The 14967-nt window shown below is 40.4% G+C and overlaps 1 pseudogene; it reads left to right on the top strand.

Annotated features, from left to right (window-relative positions):
• Positions 1 to 1234: 1234 nt before the first annotated feature.
• The window catches only part of LOC123056670 (wall-associated receptor kinase 3-like), a 42553-nt pseudogene continuing 28820 nt past the window's right edge, over positions 1235 to 14967 (top strand).

Here is a 14967-nt window from a genome sequence, read left to right as displayed (position 1 = left end):
GAACCGGTTGCGGCCGCGGCGAGCACAAGCTGCAGCAGCAACACGCATCAGCATGAAGGTACGATTGGGATGCTAATGGTTGTACTATGGCTACAGCCACCTGAGCATGGCTGCTCGGCGTGCTCAAAGAGAGCTTGGCCAGAGTAGTAGCACACCGGCAGATGCTGGCGAACATGGTTTTCAGCGTCCCGTGACCGGCAGCCTCAACTTCATCAACGAAACCATCCAAATCAGTCAAAGCCATGCCACGTCATCAGTAAAACCATCAAAAGCGGTATCTGGGACTAAAGTTATCCGGTTTGAGAAGTTGAGGTCCTAGCTTTTGATGGTTTTGAACTTAAGGGACCATTTCTATACTTTTGATATAGTTGAGGGGCAAAAGACATACTTAATCCATTCAATAAAGAGTACTTTTGAAGTTGTAGGCTTCTAGCTATTACCTCGGGACCAATGTCAAACAGTGCTCTGGGGAGATCACCATGAGCTAGAGCTATGCTGCCAAGGTACTCGGCGTTGTAGGCATATGGCTAACTACAGCACATGTCACAGCCGATTGAGAGCCATCCTGTACAAAAGCATCATCGGAAGCATCATTCAGGGGTAATACGTAAGCTGCTGGAACATGAGGTTCAGGCTGATAGGTAGATTGGTGTCACAGCTCATAAGACCTAGCTTGTTTGCTCCTAAAAAAATGGAATACAAGCTGGTAAGACCTACCATCCTCGTCTCTTCTCTCGGACAGAGTGACTTAGCCCCATTGGATCGAATTAACAGCTACAACCTGTTTGCAAGCAGTTGGCCAGTCATGATCCAACCTCGTTCACACAGTAAATAATCATATCGTTTACTTGCGAGCCATGCTAGTTAAATTGGGTGGCGCATCCATTGGATCGATTGTCTCAGTAGAGACAAGACAGGACAAATGAGCTAGCGTAGATCGAGATACACATTTTGTATGGCTCAAGCCAGTTCAATATTCGATGCCGATGACTTGAGGAGTTCGTGGAGAAGTCTATCCACTTCCTTTTCCTATATGCTACAATAGGTAATAAAGAATTTCACAGAAAACAAATTGTGGTTGGCGAAGTATGTCTCATATTGTTGTGGCATTATTGCTTCCATGGTTTTGCATTGAGATGGAGATGGCACAGCCACAGGAAACTTTTTGTAATTAACAATGACTAAAACGCTACTCCTACTTAAGTAGCCAGTAGCCAAGGAAGGCAACCTAGCAATGCAAATTGGTGTTGAGAAACAAAGGAGTGATATCGACGGCATCCTAGTTGCTTCTTGCATTGTTTCTTGCAGCAATCGCGGTCTCCATGGAGAGCCTCACCCCGAGGCCACCGGCGGAGCTATGGAAAGGCTCAAAGGGCCATGGCCCACCCTGGTTTGGAGCAAAAAGGAGTTTTACATGGAGTTTATCCAACAATAATGCAATTTTTTTATTTTGATATCACTGTTTGCACTATATGGCCCACCCAATAATTTTTGGGCAGCTTTGCCACTGCCCGAGGCCACAATGTCGGGCGAGCTGCAGAGTCATCAACGTCCTCTACCCTTTCGCCATCAGCATAGACTGCGTCTGCCCGGGCTTTGAGATCACCTGCGTGAACAAGACACCAGTTCTGACAGGTACCACCCTGGTGATCCAGGTGCCCGAGTTGTCCGTTATGCCGTGCCCAGAAGCCCGGGTGATGCTACCCGTGGCACATGGCAGTTCTACAACACCACTACTAACAACGTAACAGAAGACTTCAATGCCATATTGAAAATCAACCTAGCCGGATGTATCTTTATGGATGAACACCTTTTTTGTTCACTTTGCTTAATTAGAATACTTCCTCCATTTTTATATACAAGGCCACAAATATAAATTATAGGTATCAATGTAGAATTTAATGTCTGATTTGCAAGTCAGTTTTTCTTTTCATTTACTCAGATCATTAATACGCCGAATGCATGCAAGGAAACTGAGTGAGGAAGTAGTGGACTATCATTATGACTGCATGCATGCAAGTATTAAAATGATTGTTAGTACGAGAACATGTCATTAATTTTTCCTTGATTACTGTTGGTGGCTTTGTATAGATGCAAAATGTATATTTCATAGTGGCCTTGTATAAGTGAACGGAGGAGTATGATTTCTTGAAACAACAAAAACAATATGTAATCTTTACCTACTTGAAACTTATGAAGCATGAATTAGATTTCGGAGTATGTAAGTAAAATGAAAATTGGCGGCAAGCTGTCTACTTGGGTAAATTTTTGTCTTTCCACCAATAATTATGTCAAGAGTATAATGTTGGCTAGATACTCTTCGACCATATTGTTAGCCGTTGAAGGTAAAATTTACATGTACACAGGGGTAGTATATGTAAAGCTGCTGGAACATCAGGCTCAGGTTGAGAGGTAGGAGTAGATTGATGAGGAATCACAACTTGAAGGAGACAAGATAGTGGATCTGAATCGTCCCAACCTTTGGGAGGAGCTCCCTTCACTAGTAGAAAACCGGGCTTTGGTCACAGCGCAATATACACATTAGTCTCGGTTGCATTGAGCTAAACTCCTGAGGGTTAATAGGATTGACATCTTACTATTGTCAGGAAAACAACAAGTGTAGACTTGGAAACGAGGGGGAATAAAACCCGGAAGTTAAGCGTGCTCAGGCTGGAGTAGTGAGAGGATGGATGACCGGCCGGAAAGTTAGATGATTTGAAATGATGAGGGGTGATTAGAGATTAAAGGTTAAATTGAGCAGTGATGAGGGGTAATTAGAGATTAAATTGTAAAATAATTCAGAAATTTAAAAATTAGAAAAAAATCAATTTGTTTTTGGTAAAATTTGCTTTAGTCCCGGTTGGTGTTACCAACCGGGACTAAAGGTGGAGCTCCAGACAGCGGCCACGTGGTGGGCCTTTAGTCCCGGTTCGTACCAGAACCGGGACTAATGGGGGGGAGGGCTGCCTATAAAATTCTCCATTAAGTTCCCTCAGAGCCTACATGAGATCCCAACAAGCTCCTAGGTCATGTTTAGTGTTTCCATTCACTATTACTTTGGATCAATGTCAAATATTGCTCAGGGGAGATCACCATGAGCTAGAGCAGCTATGCTTTCCACCGTCACCAGGTCCCTGGCGCCTTCGACCCACCATCCTGGTGAGCTGCAGTGTGCTTATGTTGTCGCAGCAACTAGGGCACTCCTAGCTAACAAAGTTGGATGCATGTAGCTAGTTAACCAAGCCCAAGGAAGATGCCCTACCACGACCTCTCGACCTCTCTCCCCAGAGGCGGCGGCGCCGCGCCGCCCCCAAGGAGTCCCCGTCCACACCGCCCTCAGCCCTCCCCCTCCATCGCCCCCACTACCGCCGCCGTCGCTGAGGACGCCGCGGGCGAAGCCCCTGTGGTGAGGTGGCGGCGGCGACGCAGTCCTCGGCCGGCGGTAACACGTGGGGGCAGCGGCGTCCATCTCCCTCCTCCTTCAACAACAGTGCACAACGGGTTGGCGGTGGTCAGGAGATCTCCGGCGGCCATTTGGCGTATGAGATTTTGGCTGCGATGAGGTCTGATCTGGGCCCGAGGGGTTTAAATCGAGATCCACTGCGGCAACGCCTCGTCTCGACAACGGCAAGAGGAGGTCCCCCCTGGGTAATCTTCGCGGCACGAGGACGTCCAGATCTCTTGGCCCGGGCATGGTGGTGGTCACTGCCTTCTCCATCGAAGGCGGTTGGCCAGGCTGGTAGCGACGGATCTTGGATCCCACTATTAGCACCAGCGGCGAGTTGGGGAGACATAGTCACCGGTGAAAACCGAGCCGACTCCGATCATGGCGGGAGATGGCGGCATCTACGTTGTTACCTTCATGAAGGCATCGTCAAGCAACTATCGTCAACCTGCTCGTGCCGCTCCGGGAGAAATCCTAAGATCACCAGATCGGACGATGGCCGCGCTGCGGTGTCGTGTTCCCTATTGGGGGCATCGTTTGTGGAGCGGTGCCGGATGGAAGAGGCATGAGGTGGTGTGGCGTGCCTTCTCTCGCGTCGACGACGGTGGGTCTCGGTGTCATGGAGCAGCGGGGTCTCGCCGGTGGGCGTGTGATGATGGATGAGCGCAGGATGGTGGCTGATACGTCTCCAACGTATCTATATTTTTTGATTGTTCCATGGTATTATATTATCTGTTTTGGATGTTAATGGGCTTTATTTTACACTTTTATATTATTTTTGGGACTAACCTATTAACCCAAGGCCCAGTGCAAATTGTTGTTTTTTTGCCTATTTCAGTGTTTCGCAGAAAAGGAATATCAAATGGAGTCCAAACGGAATGAAACCTTCGAGAGCGTGATTTTTGGAACGAACGTGATCCAGAGGACTTGGAGTGGACGTCAAGAAACCAACGAGGTGGCCACGAGGCAGAGGGCGCACCTACCGCCTGGGCGCGCCCTCCCCCCTCGTGGGCCCCTCGTGGCTCAATCGAAATACTTCTTCCTCCTATATATGTTCACATACCCCGAAAACATCCAGGAGCACCACGAAACCCTATTTCCACTGCCGCAACCTTTTGTACCCAAGAGATCCCATCTTGGGGCCTTTTCCGGTGCTCCGCCGGAGGGAGCATTGATCACGGAGGGCCTCTACATCAACTCCATGGCCCCTCCGATGATGTGTGAGTAGTTTACCTCAGACCTTCGGGTCCATAGTTATTAGATAGATGGCTTCTTCTCTCTCTTTGGATCTCAATACAAAGTTCTCCTCGATTCTCTTGGAGATCTATTCGATGTAATCTTCTTTTGCGGTGTGTTTGTCGAGATCCGATGAATTGTGGGTTTATGATCAAGATTATCTATGAACAATATTTGAATCTTCCCTGAATTCTTTTATGTATGATTGATTATCTTTGCAAGTCTCTTCGAATTATCAGTTTGGTTTGGCCTACTAGATTGATCTTTCTTGCAATGGGAGAAGTGCTTAGCTTTGGGTTCAATCTTGCGGTGCTCGATCCCAGTGACAGTAGGGGAAACGACACGTGTTGTATTGTTGCCATCGAGGATAAAAAGATGGGGTTTATAGCATATTGCATGAGTTTATCCCTCTACAACATGTCATCTTGCTTAAGGCGTTACTCCGTTCTTATGAACTTAATACTCTAGATGCATGCTTGATAGTGGTCGATGTGTGGAGTAATAGTAGTAGATGCAGGCAGGAGTCGGTATACTTGTCACGGACGTGATGCCTATATACATAATCATACCTAGATATTCTCATAACTATGCTCAATTCTATCAATTGCTCGACAGTAATTTGTTCACCCACCGTAATACTTATGCTATCTTGAGAGAAGCCACTAGTGAAACCTATGGCCCCGGGGTCTATTTTCCATCATACAAGTTTCCAATCTATTTTATTTTGCAATCTTTACTTTCAACTTATATCATAAAAATACCAAAAATATTTATCTTATTATTATTATTATCTCTACCAGATCTCACTCCTGCAAGTGGCCGTGAAGGGATTGACAACCCCTTTATCGCGTTGGTTGCGAGGTTCTTATTTGTTTGTGTAGGTACGAGGTGACTCACGCGTGGTCTCCTACTGGATTGATACCTTGGTTCTCAAAAACTGAGGGAAATACTTACGCTGCTATGCTGTATCACCCTTTCCTCTTCAAGGGAAAACCAACGCATGCTCAAGAGGTAGCAAGAAGGATTTCTAGCGCCGTTGCCAGGGAGATCTACGCTAAGTCAAGACATACCAAGTACCCATCACAACTCTTATCCTTCGCATTACACTATTTGCTATTTGCCTCTCGTTTTCCTCTCCCCCACTTCACCCTTGCCGTTTTATTCGCCCTCTTTTCTTTTCGCCCTCTCTTTCCATTCGCTTTTTCTTCGCTTGTTTGCTTGTGTGTTGGATTGCTTGCTTGTCACGATGGCTCAAGATAATACTAAATTGTGTGACTTTGCCAATACCAACAATAATGATTTTATTGGCACTCCTATTGCTCCTCCTACTGATGCTGAATCTTGTGAAATTAATACTGCTATGCTGAATCTTGTCATGAAAGATCCGTGTTCTGGCCTTCCTAGTGAAGATGTCGCTACACATCTAAACAACTTTGTTGATTTGTGTGATATGCAAAATAAGAAAGATGTGCATAATGATATTGTTAAACTTAAGCTATTTCCATTCGCTTTGAGATCGTGCTAAAGCTTGGTTTTTGTCTATGGCCTAAAAATAGTATTGATTCATGGAATAAGTGCAAAGATGCTTTTATCTCTAAGTATTTTCCTCCCGCTAAGATCATCTCTCTTAGAAATGATATTATGAATTTTAAGAAAGTTGATCATGAACATGTTGCACAATCTTGGAAAGGATAAAATTAATGATACGTAATTTCCCTAACATGGTTTGAATTTATGGATGATTATACAAAAAATTTGTGGCGGATTGAATTTTGCTTCTAGAAATCTTTTAGATTCGGCCGTGGGGGGCACTTTTATGGAAATCACTTGAGGAGAAGCTACCAAAATCCTAGATAATATTATGGTTAATTATTCTCAATGGAACACAGAAAGATCTACTAGTAAAAAGGTGCATGCAATTGAAGAGGTTAATGTTTTGAGTGGAAAGATGTATGAACTTATGAAATTGTTTGCTAATAAGATTACTCCTACTGATCCCAATGATATTCATTTTTCTACTTTAATTGAGAATAATAATGAATCTATGGATGTGAATTTTGTTGGTAGGAACAATTTTGGTAACAACGCGTATAGAGGTAATTTTAATTCTAGGCCGTTTCCTAGTAATTCCTCTAATAATTATGGTAATTCCTACAAGAATTCTTATGGAAATTATAATAAGATGCCCTTTAATTTTGAATCTAGTATTAAATAATTTATTAGTTCGCAAAAGAGTTTCAAAGCTTTGATTGAAGAAAAATTGCTTAAGATTGATGAGTTGGCTAGGAACGTAGATAGAATTTCTCTTGATGTTGATTATTTGAAACTTAGATCTATTCCATCTAAGCATGATATCAATGAGTCTCTAAAAGTCATGAGAATTTCCATTGATGAGTGCAAAGAAAGAACCGCTAAGATGCGTGCAAAAAGGCTTGCTTTGTGGAACCGTGTTCTTCTAGTTTTCATGATAATAAAGATGAAGATATAAAAGTTATTGATGAGCCCCCTATTAAATCCTTGTTTTTCAATATGAATCTTGATAATTATGGGCTGGAGATGAGTCAACTTTAGTTAGAAGGCGTCCCAAAAAATCGGAGTTTTTACATCTTGATACAAAAATTGGTAAAAGTGGGATTGAAGAGGTTAAAACTTTAGATAGCAACGAACCCACTATCTTGGAGTTCAAGGAATTTAACTATGATAATTGCTCTTTGATAGATTGTATTTCCTTGTTGCAATCCGTGCTAAATTCTCCTCATGCATATAGTCAAAATAAAGCTTTTGCTAAACATATCATTGATGCTTTAATGCAATCTTACGAATAAAAACTTGAGTTGGAAGTTTCTATCCCTAGAAAACTTTATGATGAGTGGGAACCTACAATTAAAATAAAAATTAAAGATCATGAATTCTATGCTTTGTGTGATTTGGGTTCTAGTGTTTCCACGATCCCAAAAACTTTGTGTGATTTGCTAGGTTTCCGTGAATTTGATGATTGTTCTTTAAACTTGCACCATGCGGATTCCACCATTAAGAAACCTATGGGGAGAATTAATGTTGTTCTTATTGTTGAAAATAGTAATTATGTGCCCGTATATTTCATTGTTCTTGATAAAAATTGCAATCCTTCATGTCCTATTATTCTTGGTAGACCTTTCCTTAGAACGATTGGTGCAATTATTGATATGAAGGAAGGGAATATTAGATTCCAATTTTCGTTAAGGAAAGGCATGGAACACTTCCCTAGAAAGAAAATTAAATTACCATATGAATCTATTTTGAGAGCCACTTATGGATTGCCTACCAAAGATGACAATACCTAGACCTATCCTCGCTTTTATGCCTAGCTAGGGGCGTTAAACGATAGCGCTTGTTGGGAGGCAACCCAATTTTATTTTTATTCGTTGCTTTTTGTTCCTGTTTAGTAATAAATAATTTATCTAGCCTCTGTTTTGGTTGTGTTTTTTGTGTTTAATTAGTGTTTGTGCCAAGTAGAACCGTTGGGAAGACTTGGGATAGTCTTTTTGATCTTGCTGTAAAAAACAAAAACTTTAGCGCTCACGAGAATTGCTGCCATTTTTACTAGAGAGTGTTGTTTAGTTAATTCTTTTTCATATGATTAATAGATAAATTCCTCACGTCCAGAAATTTATTTTAGAATTTTTGGGGTTCCATAAGTATACGAAACCTACATATTACTACAGACTGTTCTGTTTTAGAAAGATTCTATTTTTCGTGTGTTGTTTGCTTATTTTGATGAATCTATGGCTAGTAATAGAGTTTATGAACCATATAAAAGTTGGAATACAGTAGGTTTGACACCAATATAAATAAATAATGAGTTCATTACAGTAACTTTAAGTGGTGCTTTGTTTTCTTTTACTAAAGGAACTCATGAAGATTTTCTTTTAAGTTTTGTGTTGTGAAGTTTTCAAGTTTTGTGTTGTGAAGTTTTCAAGTTTTGTGTTGTGAATTTTTCAAGTTTACTAAAGGAGCTCATACAGTAGGATTATGGAACAAGGAGTGGCAAGAGCCTATGCTTGGGGATTCCCAAGGCACCCCAAGGTAAAATCCAAGGACAACCAAAAGCCTAAGCTTGGGGATGCCCCGGAAGGCATCCCCTCTTTCATCTTCGTCCATCGGTAACTTTACTTGGAGCTATATTTTTATTCGCCACATGATTTGTGTTTTGCTTGGAGCGTCTTGTATAATTTGAGTCTTTGCTTTTTATTTTACCACAATCATCCTTGCTGTACACACCTTTTGGGAGAGACACACATGAATTGGAATTTATTAGAATACTCTATGTGCTTCACTTATATCTTTTGAGTTGGATAATTTTTGCTCTAGTGCTTCGCTTATATCTTTTAGAGCACGGTGGTGGTTCCATTTTATAGAAATAATTGATCTCTCATGCTTCACTTGTATCATTTTGAGAGTCCTTTAGAACAGCATGGTAATTCACTTTGGTTATAAATTTTAAATGCTAAGAGAAGTTGGATGCTTGATATATTGTTTTGAGATATAATGGTGGCAATATTAGAGGTGTGCTAGTTGATTAATTGTGAAATTGACGAATACTTGTTCTTGAAGTTGGCAAGTCCTGTAGCATGCACGTATGGTAAACGTTATGTAACAAATTTGAAGCATGGGGTGTTCTTTGATCGCTTTCCTTATGAGTGGCGGTCGGGGACGAGCTATGGTCTTTTCCTACCAATCTATCCCCCTAGGAGCATGCGCGTAGTGCTTGGTTTTGATGACTCATAGATTTTTTCAATAAGTATGTGAGTTCTTTATGACTAATGTTGAGTCCATGGATTATACGCACTCTCGCCCTTCCATCATTGCTAGCCTCTTCGGTACCATGCATTGCCCTTTATCACCTTGAGAGTTGGTGCAAACTTCGCCGCTGCATCCAAACCCCGTGATATGATACGCTCTATCACACATAAGCCTCCTTATATCTTGCTCAAAACAGCCACCATACCTACCTATTATGGCATTTCCATAGCCATTCCAAGATATATTGCCATGCAACTTTCCACCCTTCCATTTATTATGACACGCATCATCATTGTCATATTGCTTTGCATGATCATGTAGTTGACATCGTATTTGTGGCAAGGCCACCATGCTTAATTTTTCATACATGTCACTCTTGATTCATGGCAATCCCGATACACCGCCGGAGGCGTTCACATAGAGTCATATTTTGTTCTAAGTATCGAGTTATAATTCTTGAGTTGTAAGAAAATAAAAGTGTGATGATCATCATTAGAGCATTGTCCCATGTGAGGAAAGGATGATGGAGACTATGATTCCCCCACAAGTTGGGATGAGGCTCCGGACGAAAAACAAGAGGCCATAAAAAATGAGAAAAGTAGGCCAAACAAAAAAAGAAAAAAGAAGAAGAGAGAAAAAGAGAGAAGGGACAATGCTACTATCCGTTTTCCACACTTGTGCTTCAAAGTAGCACCATGATCTTCATGATAGAGAGTCTCTTATTTTGTCACTTTCATATACTAGTGGGAATTTTTCATTATAGAACTTGGCTTGTATATTCCAATGATGGGCTTCCTCAAATGCCCTAGGTCTTCGTGAGCCAGCACTACAAGAAATATGTCAACTACTGACCTTCTGGCAGTGACCCTGGAAGAATTGGTCATAGATCTATGAGCATTTGAGACCAATTGGTCAAAAGCTGTTCGGGGGGCTCCAAACGCTAAACTATATCGACCATTTTGGTCAGAAAGGTCGTAATTTCATTACACGAAATGGTCACAAAGCAAACAGCACTGACCCGCTGCCTTATTTCTAGCTGGTCATGAGCAATATAGATGGTCATAACCTTGTAAGTTGTGGTGGATTGCTATGACTAGGCGCCACCTCATCAGTTTTGTCTATGTGTCATGTCCATGTGACAATTTTTGCCCTAGGTTGTGAAGCAACCTATATTTCTGTCATTCCTAAAATTCCCAAAAAATTGGGCATTCTTTACTATCCAAATCATTGCCTCACGACAATATTCAACTCCATTTGCCTGGTTAATCTTCCTCGGCAAATTTCCAAAGTTTTTGTTCAACTCGAACTGTTGTGAAGGAAGTACTAGCTAGGCATATCCTAATGAGCTGAATTTTTTCCACATCTTCTATATTCCCAAATCATAGCTCTCCACAAAATTTGAGCCCCATCTAACAATACATGTGAGTGTGGCTTCAACATTCATATTTCTGTCCAGTGTGGTACGTTGCAAAGCAAGTGACACCTCTTTTATATTTTAGCTCTCCGATATCATGCAAAGTTATCCTCTTCATACCCACAACGTAGATTTATTTCTTGTTTCTAGTTGGAAGCAAACTTTCGGTGTACGTAGAGTCGTATCAGTGGAAGATAGGGCTTGAGAGAATATTGATCTTACCTTTAGCTCCTTGTGGGTTCGACACTCCATACTTATCACTTCCACCTTTGGGAATTACTATGATGATTCCCTGCACTTGGGGATTATCAAGCTCTTTTCTAGCGTCGTTGCCAGGGAGTAATAGCGTGGGGTTGATATTCTCGTGTGTGCTTGTTCGCTTTCTTCACTAAGTAGATTTTGTTTTTCCTTTTTGTTTCTGTTTAGTTGTGGGTGAAACATACAATTTTCTTTAAATAAAAAAATACAAAAAATTACTTGCCTCTCATGCCTACAAAGTTTTTCAATAAGAGAAGTGATTGGAAGATTATGCATTGAAGAAATGAGGGTCGACCTTAGCACTTGTGTTCATTCTCATGGAAACAATGTAAAAAAATTCATGGAAGCTTCTCTGAAAATAATTATCCCCTTGTATAAATCTATTGTATTATAAAAATAATGTGCCAAGCCTTGGTTTTAGGATGATTAGATTGCTTGTTTACTATGTACAGTACAAAAACAGAAACTTTGGTTGTAGCGTGTGATTTTACATTTTTTACTGGAAAGTCAAATGGGCCTGAAACTTTTTGCACATTACTTCTGTACAAATTTTTAAAATGGTTAATATTTTTTTAGAATTTTTTGGAGTTACAGAAGATTACTAAACTTCCATATTACTACAGACTGTCCTGTTTTTTGACAGATTCTGTTTTTGATGAGTTGTTCGCTTATTTTGATGAATCTATGGGTAGTATCGGGGGGTATGAAGAATGGTGAAGTTGGAATACAGTAGATATAGTTCTAATATGAAATTGGAATAAGTTTTGAACAGTACCTAAAGGTAGTGATTTGCTTTATTACACTAACGGATCTCGCAAAGTTTTTGTTAAAGTTTTGTGTGGGTGAAGTGTTCGAAGATCGAGGAGCTATCAATATGAGAAGAATAAAGAGAGGCAAGAGCTCAAGCTTGGGGATGCCCAAGGAACCCCAAGTAAATATTTCAAGGATACTCAAGCATCTAAGCTTGGGGATGCCCCGGTTGTCATCCCATCTTTCTTCTTCAACAATTATCGGTATACCTCGGTTTTTGTTTTGTTCACATAATTTGTGTCCTTTGTGTTTTTGTTTTTCCTGTAAGAACCATGATAGTATGGGATAGCCCTTTCTTGATTTATAGAATACTTCATGTGCTTCACTTATATCTTTTAAGTATGATCTTATAGAATTGCTCTTTGTGCTTCACTTAAATCTTTTGAGTATGGTTTTATAGAATGCTTCGTGTGCTTCACTTATATATTTTGAGCTTGGATATTGTTTAGTCTATATTAATTGTAGAATGCTCCATGAACTTCAATTATATCTTTTGAAGTATGAATAATACTATCATCTAAAGTGGATTTAGAAGAAGTTTGCTCCCACTATTCCGAATGAGGAGAATTTTGCTTATGTGGAGAGTAGTAAAATTTTTATGCTCATAGATCATGAAAAGAATGCTTTATGTGATGGTTATATTGTTAAACTCATTCATGATGCTACTGAAAATTATTACGAGGGAGGAATACATGTTTGTATGAGTTGCAATAATATCAAGTTTCCTCTCTAAATGCTTAAAGTTTTGAAGTTATACTTGTTTTTCCTTCCTATGCTAGTTGATCCTTATTCCTATAAATTATGTGCTCACAAAATATATAGGCATAGGAAGTGGGTTATATTTAAATATGCTAGTCATATTCTTCATGATGCTCTCTTTATGTTTCAATTCTTATCTTTTATGTGAGCATCATTGAAATCATCATGCCTAGCTAAAAGGCATTAAGAAAGCGCTTGTTGGGAGACAACCCAATATTCACCCTTACTGTTTTTGTGTGTTTACATGATTAAGCTACTATGGTAATCATGTTTTATAGCTTTTGTTTCATTAAAGTTCCAAGTAAGACCTTTGGAAAGACTTGGGTGAAAGTTAATGTGATCTTGCTGTAAAAAACAGAAACTTTGCGCTCACGAGATTAGCTGTCATTTTTTACAGAAGAGTGAGATTGAGTTGATTCTTTTTTCAGAAGATCAATAGACAAATTACTCACGTCCAGCAATTTATTTCATAATTTTTGGAGTAGCAGAAGTATGGTTTGTGTTCACATCATTACAGACTATTCTGTTTCTGACAGATTCTGTTTTCATTGCATACTTTGGTTGTTTTCTAGTTTCTATGGCTTATATTTCTCAATATAAATTATAGAAATGATACGGTACAGTAGGCATTGTGTGAGAACAATTATGAACCTTGTCTTTGACAGTACCAAAATGAATGGTTTATTCTTTATCATACTAACCTATCTCACGAAGTTTCGCTAAATTTTGTGCGATTGAAGTTTTCAAGCTTTGGGTGAGATATCGATATGATGAGAATAAGGAGTGGGAAGACCCTAAGCTTGGGGATGCCCAAGGCACTCCAAGGTAATATTCAAGGAAGACTCAAGCGCCTAAGCTTGGGGATGCCCAGGAAGGCATCCCCTCTTTCATCTTCAAAAACTATCGGTATACCTTACTTGAAGCTATATTTTTATTCGTCACATGATATGTGTTTTTCTTCGAGTGTATTTTAAATTTTACTTGCTGTTGGAATAAAATCATTGGATCTTAAATCTTGAGTGAAAAATAATCCTCCCATGGCTAGCTAATTATTTGACTACTCAGTGTTCTTCACTTATATCTTTTTGGAGTAGTTTGTCATTTACTCGCGCGCTTCATATATATCCTATGAGTAAATGGTTGAATGAATTGAATATCATAAATCTGAATTTATATACGTTTCATATGCTTATAACATGGGGAGTAATGACTTCGCACATAATAAGTATAGGTAGTAAACTTATTGAAAGTTAGCAAACACAAGAATTGGTCACTTGAACAATTCATGAAAGAATATTGAAGGAAGAGAGATTTCACATATAAATATACTATCTTGGACATCTTTTGCAATTGTGAGAACTCATTAAATATGACATGCTAAAAGGTTGATATTGGACAAGGAAGGCAACTTAATGGGTTATGTTTTCCTATATTTGAAACGTTATATTGTCTTGGATCATCCAACATGCACTACTAGGGAAAACCTTATACACAGAATCTTAGCAGCAGCGCGGTCTAAAAACAGACGCTACTACTAATTAGCAGCAACGAGCTTTAGAAAAGAGTGCTGCTAATGACTGAGTAGCAGTAGCGCTCTAGGTGAAAAGAGCGCTACTACTATAATTGCCACGGTGTTGCCTCCAGGCTAGATATAGTAGTAGTGCCCTTCCCGTGGACGCGCTACTGCTAAAGAACTTAGTAGCAGCGGTTTTGCTCAAAACTCGTTGCTGCTAAGTATGATCGCAACTAATTAAGTTTAGTCCCATACTGCTAAGCGAACAAGGTGTTTACCACCTTAAATATGTTGCTTCTCAACCTATCTCGAGCACTTGGTCTTCATTGAATTATATGTGTATGATTTGTGGTTGCAATATGAATCCTCGCCTGTACCTATACAGGTACAGTGAGGATTCATGTTGACTATTTAGATTATACACAAAAAGATCAATGATGACCAATGTATATTTTTGATGTTTTTACTAAACAAAAGAAATAACTGCTTCCATTAGCAGTAGTGGTTTTCCCCAAAACGCGATGTAGATAAGTTAGCTATAGCGTGTTTTCTATACGTGCGCTACTGCTAGTTCGAGTTAACCACCCCCCACATCAAAATTTCGCTAAGTCCTCCTTTCCCCCCCACCGGCCTGTTCCCCTACTCCCTGTCGCCGCCGCCCGAGCCCAAGCGCGCCTGCGCCGTCACCGCCGCCGCCGCCGCCCGCCCTCAACCTCACCGCCGCCGCTCTCGACCACAGTGTCGCCGCCC

This window comes from Triticum aestivum, chromosome 3A (assembly GCF_018294505.1).
Source record: "Triticum aestivum cultivar Chinese Spring chromosome 3A, IWGSC CS RefSeq v2.1, whole genome shotgun sequence".
In the NCBI taxonomy this organism is placed as follows: domain Eukaryota; kingdom Viridiplantae; phylum Streptophyta; class Magnoliopsida; order Poales; family Poaceae; genus Triticum; species Triticum aestivum.
Note: the sequence above shows the minus strand (reverse complement) of the source record. Positions and strands in the feature narration are given on the sequence as shown.